This window comes from Rattus norvegicus, assembly GCF_036323735.1.
Source record: "Rattus norvegicus strain BN/NHsdMcwi chromosome Y unlocalized genomic scaffold, GRCr8 chrY_unlocalized_7, whole genome shotgun sequence".
Taxonomy (NCBI): Eukaryota; Metazoa; Chordata; class Mammalia; order Rodentia; family Muridae; genus Rattus; species Rattus norvegicus.
The window spans coordinates 386,504-400,000 of NW_026947410.1; the positions used below are offsets into that span (position 1 = coordinate 386,504).

The window sequence follows — 13,497 nt, forward strand, 5'->3', positions numbered from 1 at the left end:
CTGATTTTGTTATTTTTAATTTGAATACTAAGGATTTACCTATTTCTGGATGTTTCAAAGAACCAGCTCCTGGTTTTGTTGATTCTTTATATAATTCCTTTTGTTTCTACTTGGTTGATTTCAGTCTGGAGTTTGATTATTTCCTGCTGTATAGTCCTCTTGGTGTATTTGGATTTGTATTGGTTCTGAGATTTCAGGTGTTCTGTCAAACTACTAGTGGATCATAGCAATTGTTTCTTTGTGGAGGCTCTCAGAGCTATGAGTTTTCCTCTTAGAATTTCTTTTTTGTGTTCCCAAGTTATGCCTTCATTTTCATTAAATTCAAAAGTGTCTTTAATTTTTTCTTTATTTCTTCCTTGAACAAGTTCTCCTCGAGTAAATCATTCCTGAGCTACCATGTATATGTGGGTCTTTGGTTGTTCTTGTTGTTATTGAAGACCATTCTTAGTGTTTAGTGATCTCATAGGATGCAAGGGATTAATTCAGTCTTCTTGTATTTGTTGAGGCCTGTTTTGTGATGGATCATATTGTCAGTTTTGGAGAAGGTACTATGTGGGACTGAGAAGAAAGTGTCAGGAGCCATAACAGGACAAGCTAATAACTGGCAGGTGATCATCCTCAGATGAACAGCATCGGATTACTTTATAATCCACAACTGGTACACCCTTATTAAGCAAGGCTGTAATGGATTCATTTTGGGAAAGTTTCCTGCTATTAAAATGCTATTCCTGTTGTTATTATTAGACATATATAACAATAATTGAGTTATAGCACCTTTGGAGCACATCTCTGCAGGCCTATGAAGTTGTACTGTCCCGTAGTGTTAGTATACAGACAAGTAGATGAATTCTTTAGTCTTAATAACGATCCTACAATAATTCTTAAAATTATATCAATGGTTATTAAGCTCTTTTATAGTGGGACTGCTATAAGTCTCTTTCTATTAGTCAAAATTCCAGTGACAACTCTGCCAGTCTCCCAGGTGTCACCATTTAATTGTTCTGAGAGAGTAAACAGACTTAATTCTACTCAGAACACATTCCAAGAGGTTCCAAAACAGTTATCAAGAGTCAAACAAAGAGATCAAACGATTTGGTACAGGTGAAAGGACACAAGATAAGATATTGACTGGGTTTTTCAATATATAACTTCACTAACAACTATGGTTTAGGATCTTCAGTGAGCCTGTGGAGCTGACACTCGTGATGAATGTTTAGCCAGATAATTACTTCTGATGGATAATCGTGATGTCATGCCCCACCACCATGATGTCATGTCCCACACCCATGATGTCCCGCCCACTTCCCAGTGATGTCATGCCTGAGTCCCTTGCTAGAATGGTTGCATCTATTCACCAGGTAGCATTCTGAATGCTGCCCTGGAACCACACTCCTCCAGGCTCCTACCATTTACACTCCCTCCTTCTATCCTCTCCCCTTCTTATCTGAGAGAGTGGAGGACCCCTCTGGGTTCACCCTCTCCCCTGGCACATCAAGTCTCTACTCAACTAGATTCATCGTCTCCCACCAGGTCCTGAAAACGCAGCCCGGGTAGGAGAACAGGATCCACAGACAAGCGACTGGTTTAGTGACCCCACCTGAAGATCATTGTGCTCCTCTGTCTCTGTCTGCCCTTCCCTCAGCCCTTCAGTGAGACTCACTGAGCTCCATTCGATATTTGGCCGTATGTCTGTGCACCTGTGTCAGTCGGCTGCTCCGTTGAGTCTTGCAGAGGACAATAATGCTACCCTCCTGTCTGCAAACATAAGAAAGGACCATTAATAATGTCAGGGTTTGCCGTTTGCCCATAGGATAAGTCTCACATCCGGCCACTTACCTTGTCGCCATTCCCTCATTTCCTCTTCCATCTCTGTACTTGTGTTTCTTATAGAGAGGACAAATTCTGGGTCAAAATTTTGGGAGTGTGTTTGGGTTATTATCCTTCCACCTTGGGTCCTCCGTGGCTATGGAAAGTGACCATTTCAGTACCCGTATCCCCACTGCTACGAATCTCAGCTAAAGTCACCCTCATGGATGCTGGGGTAGCCTCACACATCCCAGATTGCAGGCAAATAATACAGATATCACCCACCCTGGACAGTCACTGATTTCAGTTTATTCTCTTGGCCCTCTGTCCCTCTTGCCCGTCTCTCCCAAGAAATGATTCTCAAACCCCATTTCCCTTCCCATCCTCTCACCACCCAATCCTTTCCTTCCATCTGCCTACTCTCATTATTTTATTCATCTTTCTGAGTGAAATTTAAGCATTTTCTTAGGCCTTTCTTCTTGTTTAGCTTCTTTGGTTCCGTAGATCGTAGCTTGTGAATTCTGTACTTTATGGCTAATACCTTCTTTTAAGTGAATATGTACATGTTATTTTGTGTCTCAATTACCTCATTCAGAACAATACTTTCTCATTCCATCTACTTGACTACATCCTCACAATGTACTTATTTTCATAGCTGCATAGTATTCCATACTATAAATGAACCACATTTTCTGTAGCCATTCTTTGGTTGAGGGGCATCTGGGTTATTTCTATTTCCTTCTTATTATGAAGAAAGCAGTAAGGAAACTTATGGAGCACATGTCCTTGAGGTATGGCAGAGGTCTTTTCAGTTATAAGGCCAGGAGTAGTATATATATATATATATATAGGTTTATATGCAACTTAAACAAAGTTTAACTCCATGTGTAGCTCACAAGTTAATGTGAAATGCTGAGGGCAGAAATTTTTACACTTCAGTTTGCTTATATGGTGAATCACTTTGATCGATTTTCATAGACTGAACCACTCCTGCAGCTACAGGAGGAAGCCTACTAGATGTCACTGGATGGAATATTCATGTGTCCTTGGATTTTGTTTTCTATAATTTTACCTAGTATTTTTTCCACCTATGTTCTTAAGGGAAGTTCGTCTGAAATTCTTGCTGTGTTGAGTCCCATTGTGATTTAGGTGTCAGGGTGACTGTGCTGTCACGGAATAAGTTTGGCAATTTTCCTCCTGTTTCTGTTTTTTGGAGTATGTTGAGAATTCTTTGAAAATCTGGTAGGACTCTGTGCTCAAACAATCTGGCCTTGTGGCTCTTTCAGTGGGGAAACTTTTAATTACTCTTTTGTCTCTTTAGGTGTTGTAGAGCTATTTACATAGTTTATCTTACCTCAGTTTACATGTGGTCAGTGTTATCCATCTACAAAATCATCCATTTCATTCAGAGCTTCAAATTGTGTAACCACCAGGTTTCTGAAGTGAGACCTAAGGATTTTGTGACTTTTATCAGTGTCCATCGATGTGGCTCCCTGATCATTTCTGATTTGGATGCTATTTCTCCTCCTAGTACATTATCTGTCTTAGGGTTTGTCTGTCTTGTTGAAGTTCGCAAGGAACCAGCTATTTTTTTTTTTTTTGTTGATCTTTTTATTCTTTGTTTCTGATGTACCACTTTCACCCCGAGTCTGATTATTTCTTGCTGTCTCCTCCTTTAATATGTATTTGCTTCTTTTTATTTTAGAGATTTAGGGTGTGCTGGGAAGTTGCTAGTGTTGGTTCTCTCTGGTTTCTTTATGAAAGCGCCTTGTGCTGCATATGCATGTTCCTCTTAGCAATGCTTTCCTTATTTCCCTTAAGTTTGGAGAAGCTGTGCCTTCATTTTCTTTGAATTCTAGGAATGCTTTTTTTTATGTCTTCTCTGAACTGATGGTTCTTCAGTTGCGAGTTATTGAATTTCAATGAGTTTATACACTTTTTCTTATTGTTGAAGTCCAGTTTTAATCCATTGTCATCTGAGAAAATACAATGGTTAGCACAGTCTTTCTGTATCCCTTGTGGCTTTCTAAGAGTGTGAGAACATGGTCAGTTTAGGATAAGGTTCCATGAGGTACTGAAAGGAGAGTGTTTACTTTTGTATTCAGGTGAATTATTATGTAGATATCAGTGAGGTCAACTTAATTGAACCCCGTGTTAGTTACATCATTTTTTTTTAATTTCTGTCTCAATGGCCTGCCCTTGGTAAGAGTAGGACATTGATATTCCCTACTACTCATTTGTGAGGTTCGATTTGATATTTAAGCTTCAGCAATATTGCTGCCTTTGTCTTTGGCATATAGACATCTAGAATCAAGATGGCATTTTGGTGGATTTTTCTTCTGATGCATATGAATTTTCCTTCCCCAACTCTATTGATTACTTTTGGTTGCATGTCTGATTTGCTGGATGTTAGAATATCTACGCCATTTGTTTCTTGTGTCTATTTGCTTGGAAAAGCTTTTCAAACACCTTTGTATGAGGTTGTGTCTATCTCAGTTGCTGGATTGTGTTTCTTGAGTGCAACAGAAGGATAGATCCTGTTTTTAAATCCATTGTGATAGCCTGTGTTCTTTTACTATTGAGTAGAGGCCATTAATGCTTAAAGGCATTAATGATAAGTGATATTTAGTTCATTCTATTTTGATGTTGTCGAAGCATGGTTATTTTTTTTTGATTGCATGTTTTTTGGTTTTTGTTTTTTCGATTGGGATGTTTGAGTGTGTATGTGAGTATTAGATATGTTCTGTAGGGTGCATGGCTTTTTTTGTTAACATGTTTCGTTTTTGTTTTTTGGAGGAGCTGTTAGAGTATGTGTGTGAATATGAGAACACTTCTGTAGGTTATGCTGTGCAATTATTAATTTCTAGTGGGAGGCAGGGATGGTTCAATTTCTGAAAACTCATCAATATAATGCACTACCTAATGAAAATAAAAGAAAAAAATCACATGATAATCTGATTAGATGCTGAAAAGGCTTGCAAAAATATTCGAAACCCTTTTCATGTTAAAAGGATAAGAGCGAGCAGGGATACCAGTCCTATGCAGAAACATAATAGAAGCAATGAGCTGCAAGTCGGTACCCAACATCAACCTAAATGGAGAGAAACATAAAGAAATTCCATTAAAGTCAAGGACAATGTAAGGATGCCCACTATCAGTAGAGTATTTGAAATTCTATCCATGGTAAAAGAATGGTTCAAATTTGGTTCTGACATGGAGTATGGCCAAGGCCTGAGAAGGAGAAATGGCATAGAGATTTAGAACTCCTGGGTTATGGCCCACTCTTCAGCACAGCCTCATTGGACCTTGGTGAGTCATGAACCCAACGAGGACTTCATGCAGAGTGTTGCTCAGTTATACCACTCATATCTCTCTTAATCTAAGAAGTGCATGAAAATCCTCATGGAGATTCCCACCACTCAAAAGGCAGCACCATTGGTATTGGCAATAACAGTGGTCAAGGTCATTCAGGGATTGCCTCTGGGGCAGATCAGTGCTTCCATCATTGCCTGAAGAAATGTACAATGGTCAGAGACGACCACAACCCTTAAAAAGCTTTTGGGAAAATAAAAGTGTTCGTGAAGCTGGCTAAGATGTTTTCACTACTGTCTCTGATGTAATATATATATATATATATATATATATATATATATATATATTAATGGAACAATTTGAAGTTCGGAAAGGCTGGGACCTTTTAAGGTCAGGGATCAAGAACAATGGTGGTACAGGTAATGGTGTGACTGTCACAGAAGCTGGACTGTTGATGACTCATTTCTGACCCAGTTTTACCCTCAGCTTCCTGATAAGATTTAATAAGGATTTCCAATCACAGACGTATATTCTGATCATTTAAAGCAGATATGACGTTTTTATACAGATGTTTAGATTTCTTTTTTTTTTTTTAAGATTCTTATGAGGGTACTTTTAATGATAAATAATACAATACTTAACCATTGCTCTAGAAATTCAAATTGCTGCCTACAGTGAAGGGAAACCAACTGAAAAAAGTACTTTGTTTGTTCTTTGTTACTTTATAACAAATTGCTTACTTATGAAGTTACGTTGGCCTTGGGAGTAATTTGTTTTCTCTACGTGTATTATGTAATACTAGGTCTCATACAGTGTTGGGTACCACTTTTTTCACCATCAAGCAGGAGAAGAAAATTAGTACATGTTCACATTTGCAATTTTTAACGGCTTGAAAGATTTCACTAGGATATCAAAGCTACTTGTTGTGGTTTGCCCTGAAGTTATCTGTATTTTGATGCTAAATCCACTGGCCCAAGGATAGTTGCCTAGTCTTGTACTCAGAACTCAGGTGACTTCACAAGAACCACCTCCCATTGAATTTGTAAAGTACATGTGAGGGGCAGGAACAGGATAGAAGGAATCCTGTCATTAGAGGAGAAGGAAGGATGGGCGGGAGAGATGTTTGAAAGGAGAGGAGGAGACTAGAGGAAAAGGGAGAGACAGGAAGAGGAGAGGGTGAGAAGCCATTGAAGGTGAAGTCAAGATTCTGCTCTCTGTATTTACAGGTTGGTATTAATGTTCCTAAGGGATAGATGGTAAAGTGCTTTGTTTGTTTAAGTGGGCAATTATATCTTATTAATTGGGTCAAAATTATTGTGTTGTGTGTTCTTTTACATGAGGGTTTGAGGATAGGAAAGTGTGTGGCAGCAAGAGACACTGGGCAGCCAAGGAGTGGGAATGTGTTTTCCCAAAGATATCTACCAGATATCATGGGACAATATGGTGCCAGTGCTAGCGGGGTAAAAGGCAACATTACTTTTTTCTTTTCTCTTTTTACAACAGATCATGAACCAAGTTGATGATCAAGAATCCAATAGCAATCCTTAGAGTTTACTGAAAAGTTTTATTTTCTAAGTAAGAGGACACAGGCTCTATGTTAAGGCATGTGATAACTTAAGGCCAGGAATTCAAACAATGAAAAAGCGAAGCAGCCTGTACTGACAGGCTGTAGGTCCGCTGCTCTGTGATAAGTAAGGGCAGCTCAGAGAGTTAAGAGATTAAAGCTGCTTTTTAAAGAAAGTTGTTTAGAAAGTTTTTCAGGATACTCATATTCTTTTTAAGGTGGGCTCCAAGTGAATTTTGGGATTAAATCCTAGCTACACAAGGTACTTCATTATTAAAGGTATTATTAAAAAGTGATAAAATTTGGTTTTAGAAAGAAGAGTGTAGGGACATTTCCTGAAACAGGGGGGATTTTCATAAAAGCTTCAGAACTTAGATAAGGAAAAATTAGTCACTACCACCAAGTTGAGAGTTGTGATAAATGTCTGTAACAGCAGGCAGAGTGAATGCAGACATATATTGTAGAAGTTATTAAGGTTAAAGAAAAATCTGTGGCTCCGGGTAGAGAGCTTAAGTGATGGATATATTTTGGGCTAAAGCCCTGAGTTTTAAGTTGCATATTGATTTTAGAATTGATAGAATGTTGTGGTTTGCCTTGAAATTTTCTCTGAATTTGTTAAATAAAGGCAAGAGCGTGAGATTTGGACAGAGGGAAATGTCAGGAGCAAGAGGGGGATTAGATTCAGAGAATAGGGTTAGAGAGGACAGTTGCTGACAGTTGAGCCAGTGGAACCTGAGCAGGAGGGGGAGAGGATGGAACAGTTGGGACTGTGAAGGGAGGAGAAGGAAGCAAGGAGGAGAAGGGAATGGTTTAGAGATAGGATGGGGAACTGAGAAGTGTTAGAAGAGACCGGAGATGGAGATAGGGGAGAAGAAGGAAGCTAGGAGGAGAAGGGAACGGTTTAGAGACAGGATGGGGAATTGAGAAGAGTTAGAATTGACAGGAGATGGAGAGAGGGGAGAAGCTAGGAGTCTTTGTAAGAGAAAGAGAAACTAAAGCATGAAAGGGTTGATATATTTGGGAGAGTGAGTAAAGAAAGAGAGAGAGAGAGGAGAAGCAAGGAGTCGTTGTGGGAGAAGCTGGAGACTTGGTAAATATAAGGTGCAAGGGATAGATGGTACCGGGCTTTGTATGTTTAAGTGGGCAATTATATCTTACCAATTGGAAATAAGATTATTGTGTGGTGTTTTTTTATATGTAAGAGTCTCACTGTAAGAAAGTGTGTGGCTGGGCTGTGTTTCTGCCAAGATATCCAGCAGATATCTGGGGCACTGAGGTGTGGAACCCAAGCAGGGTAAACCAACCAGAGAAAAACATTTACTGTTTCATTTTTATTTTTTATTTTTTTATTTTTATTAATTTTTACAACAACAATAGAAGGTGCTTAAGTTTGTTTTAAGGAGAGTAAAGAGACTACCTGAATCACGTGGTGATTTTCATCTGCGGTTTGAAACTTAGGGAAAAATTGGTCTTATTTTGCAGTTTGTGTCTGACACTGATATCTGGGAGATAGAATTGTTTCTAGTTGAGACTTCATCATCTCAGTCTTTTCACTAGTAATAATCTGAGTTCCATTCCTTGACAGTGACCTTTTAGATTTCTGAATCAGTAGGTGTGATTAGGTGGCAGATTTCTTTACTTTAATTTCTTTTATTTTTTTTAGCAAATTTTATTCCTTTTTTCAATTGGATAATTCTATATTTACAATTCAAATGTTATTTCCTCCCCAATTTCCGGCCCATAAGATCCCTAAACTGTCCCTCTCCCCATTTCTACAATGTCCCTTACTGCTCCTTGACATTCCCTTGAACTGGGAGTCAAACCCAGGGAGGATGAAGGGCTTCTCCTGTTGAAGCACAAAAAAGCCATCCTTTGCTACATATCCAGTTGGAGCCATAGGTCTGTCCATTTAGTCTTTGAATATTGGTTTAGACCCAGAAAGCTCTGGTTCATTGGCATTGTTGTTCTTATGGGGTTGAAAACCACTTTAGCTCCTTTAATTCTTTCTCAAAATATACCAACAAGAGGTCTGTTTTCAGTTCACTGGTTTGCCACTTGCATTCACTTCTCTGCTTGACAGGTTCTTCCTGTGTCTCTCAGGGAAGATCTATATCAGCTTCCTTGCAGAATGCATTGCTTAGCTTTATCAACATTATCTAGTTTTCGTGGCTAGTAAATATACATTTGTTGGCTCGTACAGCTGGTTAGGTGCAATTTTAAAATGGATTCTGCACAACTATGTCAAGATTTTATAATCCACAAATGAATATGACCAATAGACTCCCTCCTTTTCATATGAACATATTGGTATTGAGGTTTTAGTGGACCTAAAGCCATTCCTCTCACTGCCGATCCTTCTGAATATTGTTTGGCCTGTAGAAATAATCATGGTAGAACATCCATAACCCTCAAGTTAGGGACTGGGAACACAGGAAGGTAGATATGTGAGAACTGATATCTAATGGGACTAGAGAACTGCATTCTATACACCATGGTGTTTTTTGCATTACTGATTTCTGGTAATTTTTGGATAAAATAAGGTTTAGGGAGTTTATTCTTTGAAGTAGGTACATAATATTTAAATTATTATACTCTATAGCTGAGTCCCCTTTGTTGAAAAAATCATTTAAAAAATTGGAATTGGAAAACAGAAGTTTTGAGTACACATTCAGGAATATATTTATAAAGTCCCCTATCAAGGAATGTAAAATAAGAAAATGTAATGTGAAATTCATTCAATTAAGGTCTGTAGAAAAAATATTGGCTTGTGGAAAACGTAGAAAACCTAGGAAATTGAATTGTATGTCAGAGGAATGGAATTGGGAATAAAATGATTGTCCAGAAGAATCTACTTCACCCCATGTTCCTAGATCATTTCTCTGTGTGCCCAGTGCCTGACCTTCTACATTTACAGCATGTATACACTAATGAAGCAAGAAGTAGTTTCTAACTTTAGGGAGATGTAGTATGTAAAGGTGTCCATTGTATAACCAATTCTATATGGGTGATCCCCTTCCCATCCTCCCCCCAATACCTCCAGCCCCCCAACAATCACGTTCACTGGGGATTCAGTCTTAGAAGGACAAAGGGCTTCCCCTTCCACTGGTGCTCTTACTAGGATATTCATAGATGCCTATGAGGTCAGAGTCCAGGGACAGTCCATGTATAGTCTTTGGGTAGTGGCTTACTCCCTGGAAGCACTGGTTGGTTGGTATTGTTGTTCATATGGGGTCTCGAGCCCCTTTAAGGTCATCCAGTCCTTTTTTTGATTCTTACAACGCAGTTCCCTTTCTCAGATCATTGGTTTGCTGCTGGCATTCGCCTGTGTATTTACCGTATTCTGACTGTGCCTCTCAGGAGAGATTTACATGTGGTAACTGTCAGTCTGAATTTCTTTGCTTCATCGATCTTTTCTAATTGGGTGACTGTATATGTATAGGCCCCATGTGGGGCAGGCTCTGAATGGGTGTTCCTTCTGCCACTCATTTGATCTTTGCTTCCTATTCCATGCCAAGTGTATTCTGGTTCCACTTTTAAAGAAGGAGTGAAGCATTCGCATTTTGATCATCCGTCTTGAGTATCACGTGTTCTGTGCATCTAGGATATTTCATGCATTTGGGTTAATAGACACTTATCAATGAGTGCATACCATGTGTGTTTTTCTGTGATTGGGTTACGTCACTCAGGATATTTTGCAGTTCGATCAATTTGCCTATGAATTTCATGAAGGCATTGTTTTTGATAGCTGTGTAATATTCCATTGTGTAGATGTACCACATTTTCTGTATCCATTCTGTTAAAGGGCATCTGGGTTCTTTCCAGCTTCTGGAAAGTATAAATAAGGCTGCTATGAAAATAGTAGAACACGTGTCTTTTTATATGTTTGGGCATCTTTTGAGTATATCCCCAAGAGAGGTATAGCTGGATCCTCAGGTAGTTCAATGTCCAATTTTCTGAGGAACCTCCAGACTGATTTCCAGAAGGGTTGTACAAGTCTGCAATCCCACCAACAATGGAGGAGTGTTCCTCTTTCTCCACATCCTCGCCAGCACTTTTGTCCCCTGAGATTTTGATCTTAGCCATTCTCACTGGTGTGAGGTGAAATCTCAGGGTTGCTTTGATTTTTATTTCCCTTATGACTAAAGATGTTGAACATTTCTTTAGGTGTTTCTCTGCCATTCCGTGTTCATCAGCTGTGAATTCTTTGTTTAGATCTGAACCCCATTTTTAATAGGGTATTTGACTCCATGCGGTGGTCTAACTTCTTGAGTTCTTTGTATAATTTGGATATATATATATATATATATATATATATATATATATATATATATATATACCCTCTATCTGTTGTAGGATCGGTCAAAATCTTTTCCCAATATGTTGGTTGCTGTTTTTTCCTAACCACAGTATCCTTTGCCTTCAAAAGCTTTTCAGTTTTATGAGATCCCATTTGTTGATTCTTGATCTTAGATCATAGGCCATGGTTTCTTCAGGAAGTTTTCTCCAGTGCCCTTGTTTTCCAGACAGTATGCACTTCTTAGCATCATCAATCTTATCTAATTTTGGTGTCTGAAATATATATATATATAAAATATATAGAAAATGTATGCACACACACACACACACACACACAAACACATATTTTGGTGGCTCCTACAGCTAGGATGTTAGGTGGAATTTTAACATGGTTTCTGTGAAACTAGGTCATGAATGTAGAATCCCCAAATGACAATGTCAAATAGACTCCCTCCTGTTCTTAAGAAACTATTGAAGTTGAGGTTTATCTTGACCTCAAGTGATTTTTCTCCCTGCCCATCCTCCTGAATCTCATGTTTTACCAGAAGAAAGAATCGGGGTAATTTATTTAAAACCCTCAAGTCTGTCCCTGAGAACTCAGGAATTCAGATATTAGAGTACTGATATCTAATGGGACTACAAGAAACATAATCTGTAGTTCATTTTGTCCTTTGCTTTACTGATGTCTGGTAATATTGGGATAAAATAAGGATTTGGGAGTTTATCATTTTAATTAGGTACACTATATTTAAAGTCTTAGATTTACTCTATAGCTCGACCCTCTTTGTTGCCAAAATCAGTGCAAAAAATGAATTGGAAAATACAGTTTTTGAGTACACAAATATATATACAAAGGAATATATACAAAGTCCCAATAAAAGAAGTACAATAAGAAAATGTAATACAATATTCAGTCAAAATACTGTAGGGCAAATTCTGTCCTTTAGGAAACAGAAAACCTAGGAAATTGCACTGTATGTCACAGGAATTGATTTGGGAATAAAATTATTATCCAGAAGTATCTCCTCTACTCTGTGTGTCTAGATCATTTCTACCCCTGCCAAGACTAACTTTGTCCATTCAGAACATGTAAACAGTAATGAAGCAAAGAGAAGTCTCTAGCTTTAGAGAGACGGAGTACATAAAGGATTCCCCTGTGTTACAGGGCACATACCTGGAAACGGCACTCTCGAAACTGCTCAATGTAAAGAAAGCTGTTTAGAGGTAGGCCATGGAAATTCTCAGTTACATCATCATTAGGCCCTCCATGAAAAAATCTCTTGTATCCTGGAGATCTCTAGTTTCTCCTGTGATATCATGTTGTCATGTGTGCAATGCCTCTCGTATATTCCTTCAGCACCTATAGGTTTTACTAATTGGCCTCTATTTCAGAGGAAACATCAATTTGGGAGTGAGAACAAAGAGGATGAAAAGCTCAGAGATGGGGAGAATGAAGATGGACTTCTGTCTTGGTATAAAAAAAAGGAAGAAATATGTCCACCCAGAGAAATCTCACTCAGTCCTTGGTAGGAGTTGAGTAGTTACCTTGAAGAGATAGAATTGATCTGAGCCTTCCACACATGGGATCAGGAGCTCGGAGCTCGGAGCGTGTCAGAAGCATCTGGACTTCCCTGCTTCAAGTGGTTCCTGTTAGTCAGAGAGTTTATATCATTAATATCTTTATCCCAAAAACCAGGCGTTGCGAAGGGCACTGTTCTTTTCCTTAGAGCTGATGGCTTTTATTTTTTTTTTTTTGCCCAGAAGAAAAAGGTCCTAAGGAAGAAGTGAAAGACAAGTATTTTCTCTTCAGCTCACAGTAAACTCCTCGATTATTTGGATACCTATAGTGCAGTTTGTCTCTGTTACTGGTATTTGGGAGAGAGACATGTTTATAGTTCATCATATCATTTTTCCACTAATATTACTCTGTCTCCCATTGCCTGGTTGTGACCCTTCAGATTTCTCAGTCAATATGTCTGATTAGATGGCAGTTTTCATATCTTTAACATATTTAATTCTTTTTATTTTTTAGCAATTTTTTTGCTTTTTAATTTGATTTTTCCATATTTACATTTCAAATATTTTTGCCTTTCCCTGTTTCCTGTCCATAAGATCCCTCCCCGTCCCCCCACACTTCTTATATAATTTCCCTTTATGCCCTTTGACATTCCCTTGAATTGGTAATAAAACCTAGTTTAGACCAAGGGCATCTCCTCTATTGGTGCCCAGCAAGGACATTCTCTGCTACATATGAAGTTGGAGCCATAGGTCTATCCATGTACTATATTTGAATATTCATATAGTACAAGAAAACTCCGGTTCGTTGGCATTGTCTTTTTTATTGGACTGAAAGCTCCTTCAGCTCGTGTAATCCTTCCTCAAAAATCTACCAACAAGAGATGTGCTTTCAGTTCACTTTTTTGTTACTACCATTCACTTTTGTATTTGACATGTTCTAGCTGTGTCTCTCAGGAAAGACCTATATCCATATCTTCTGATCATGCAATTCTAATTTCATC

At 38.5% G+C, this 13,497-nt stretch overlaps 1 long non-coding RNA gene across 1 annotated transcript in view; it reads right to left on the bottom strand.

The window, feature by feature from the left end:
- Window positions 1-1,437: 1,437 nt before the first annotated feature.
- Window positions 1,438-13,497, bottom strand: part of LOC134484789 (uncharacterized) — a 13,195-nt gene continuing 1,135 nt past the window's right edge. Inside the window, exons 2-3 of the long non-coding RNA XR_010062583.1 lie at window positions 12,524-12,625; window positions 1,438-1,755 (exon numbers count right to left, since the gene is read on the bottom strand). This is a non-coding gene — a long non-coding RNA (uncharacterized LOC134484789). The remainder of the gene's footprint in view (window positions 1,756-12,523; window positions 12,626-13,497) is intronic.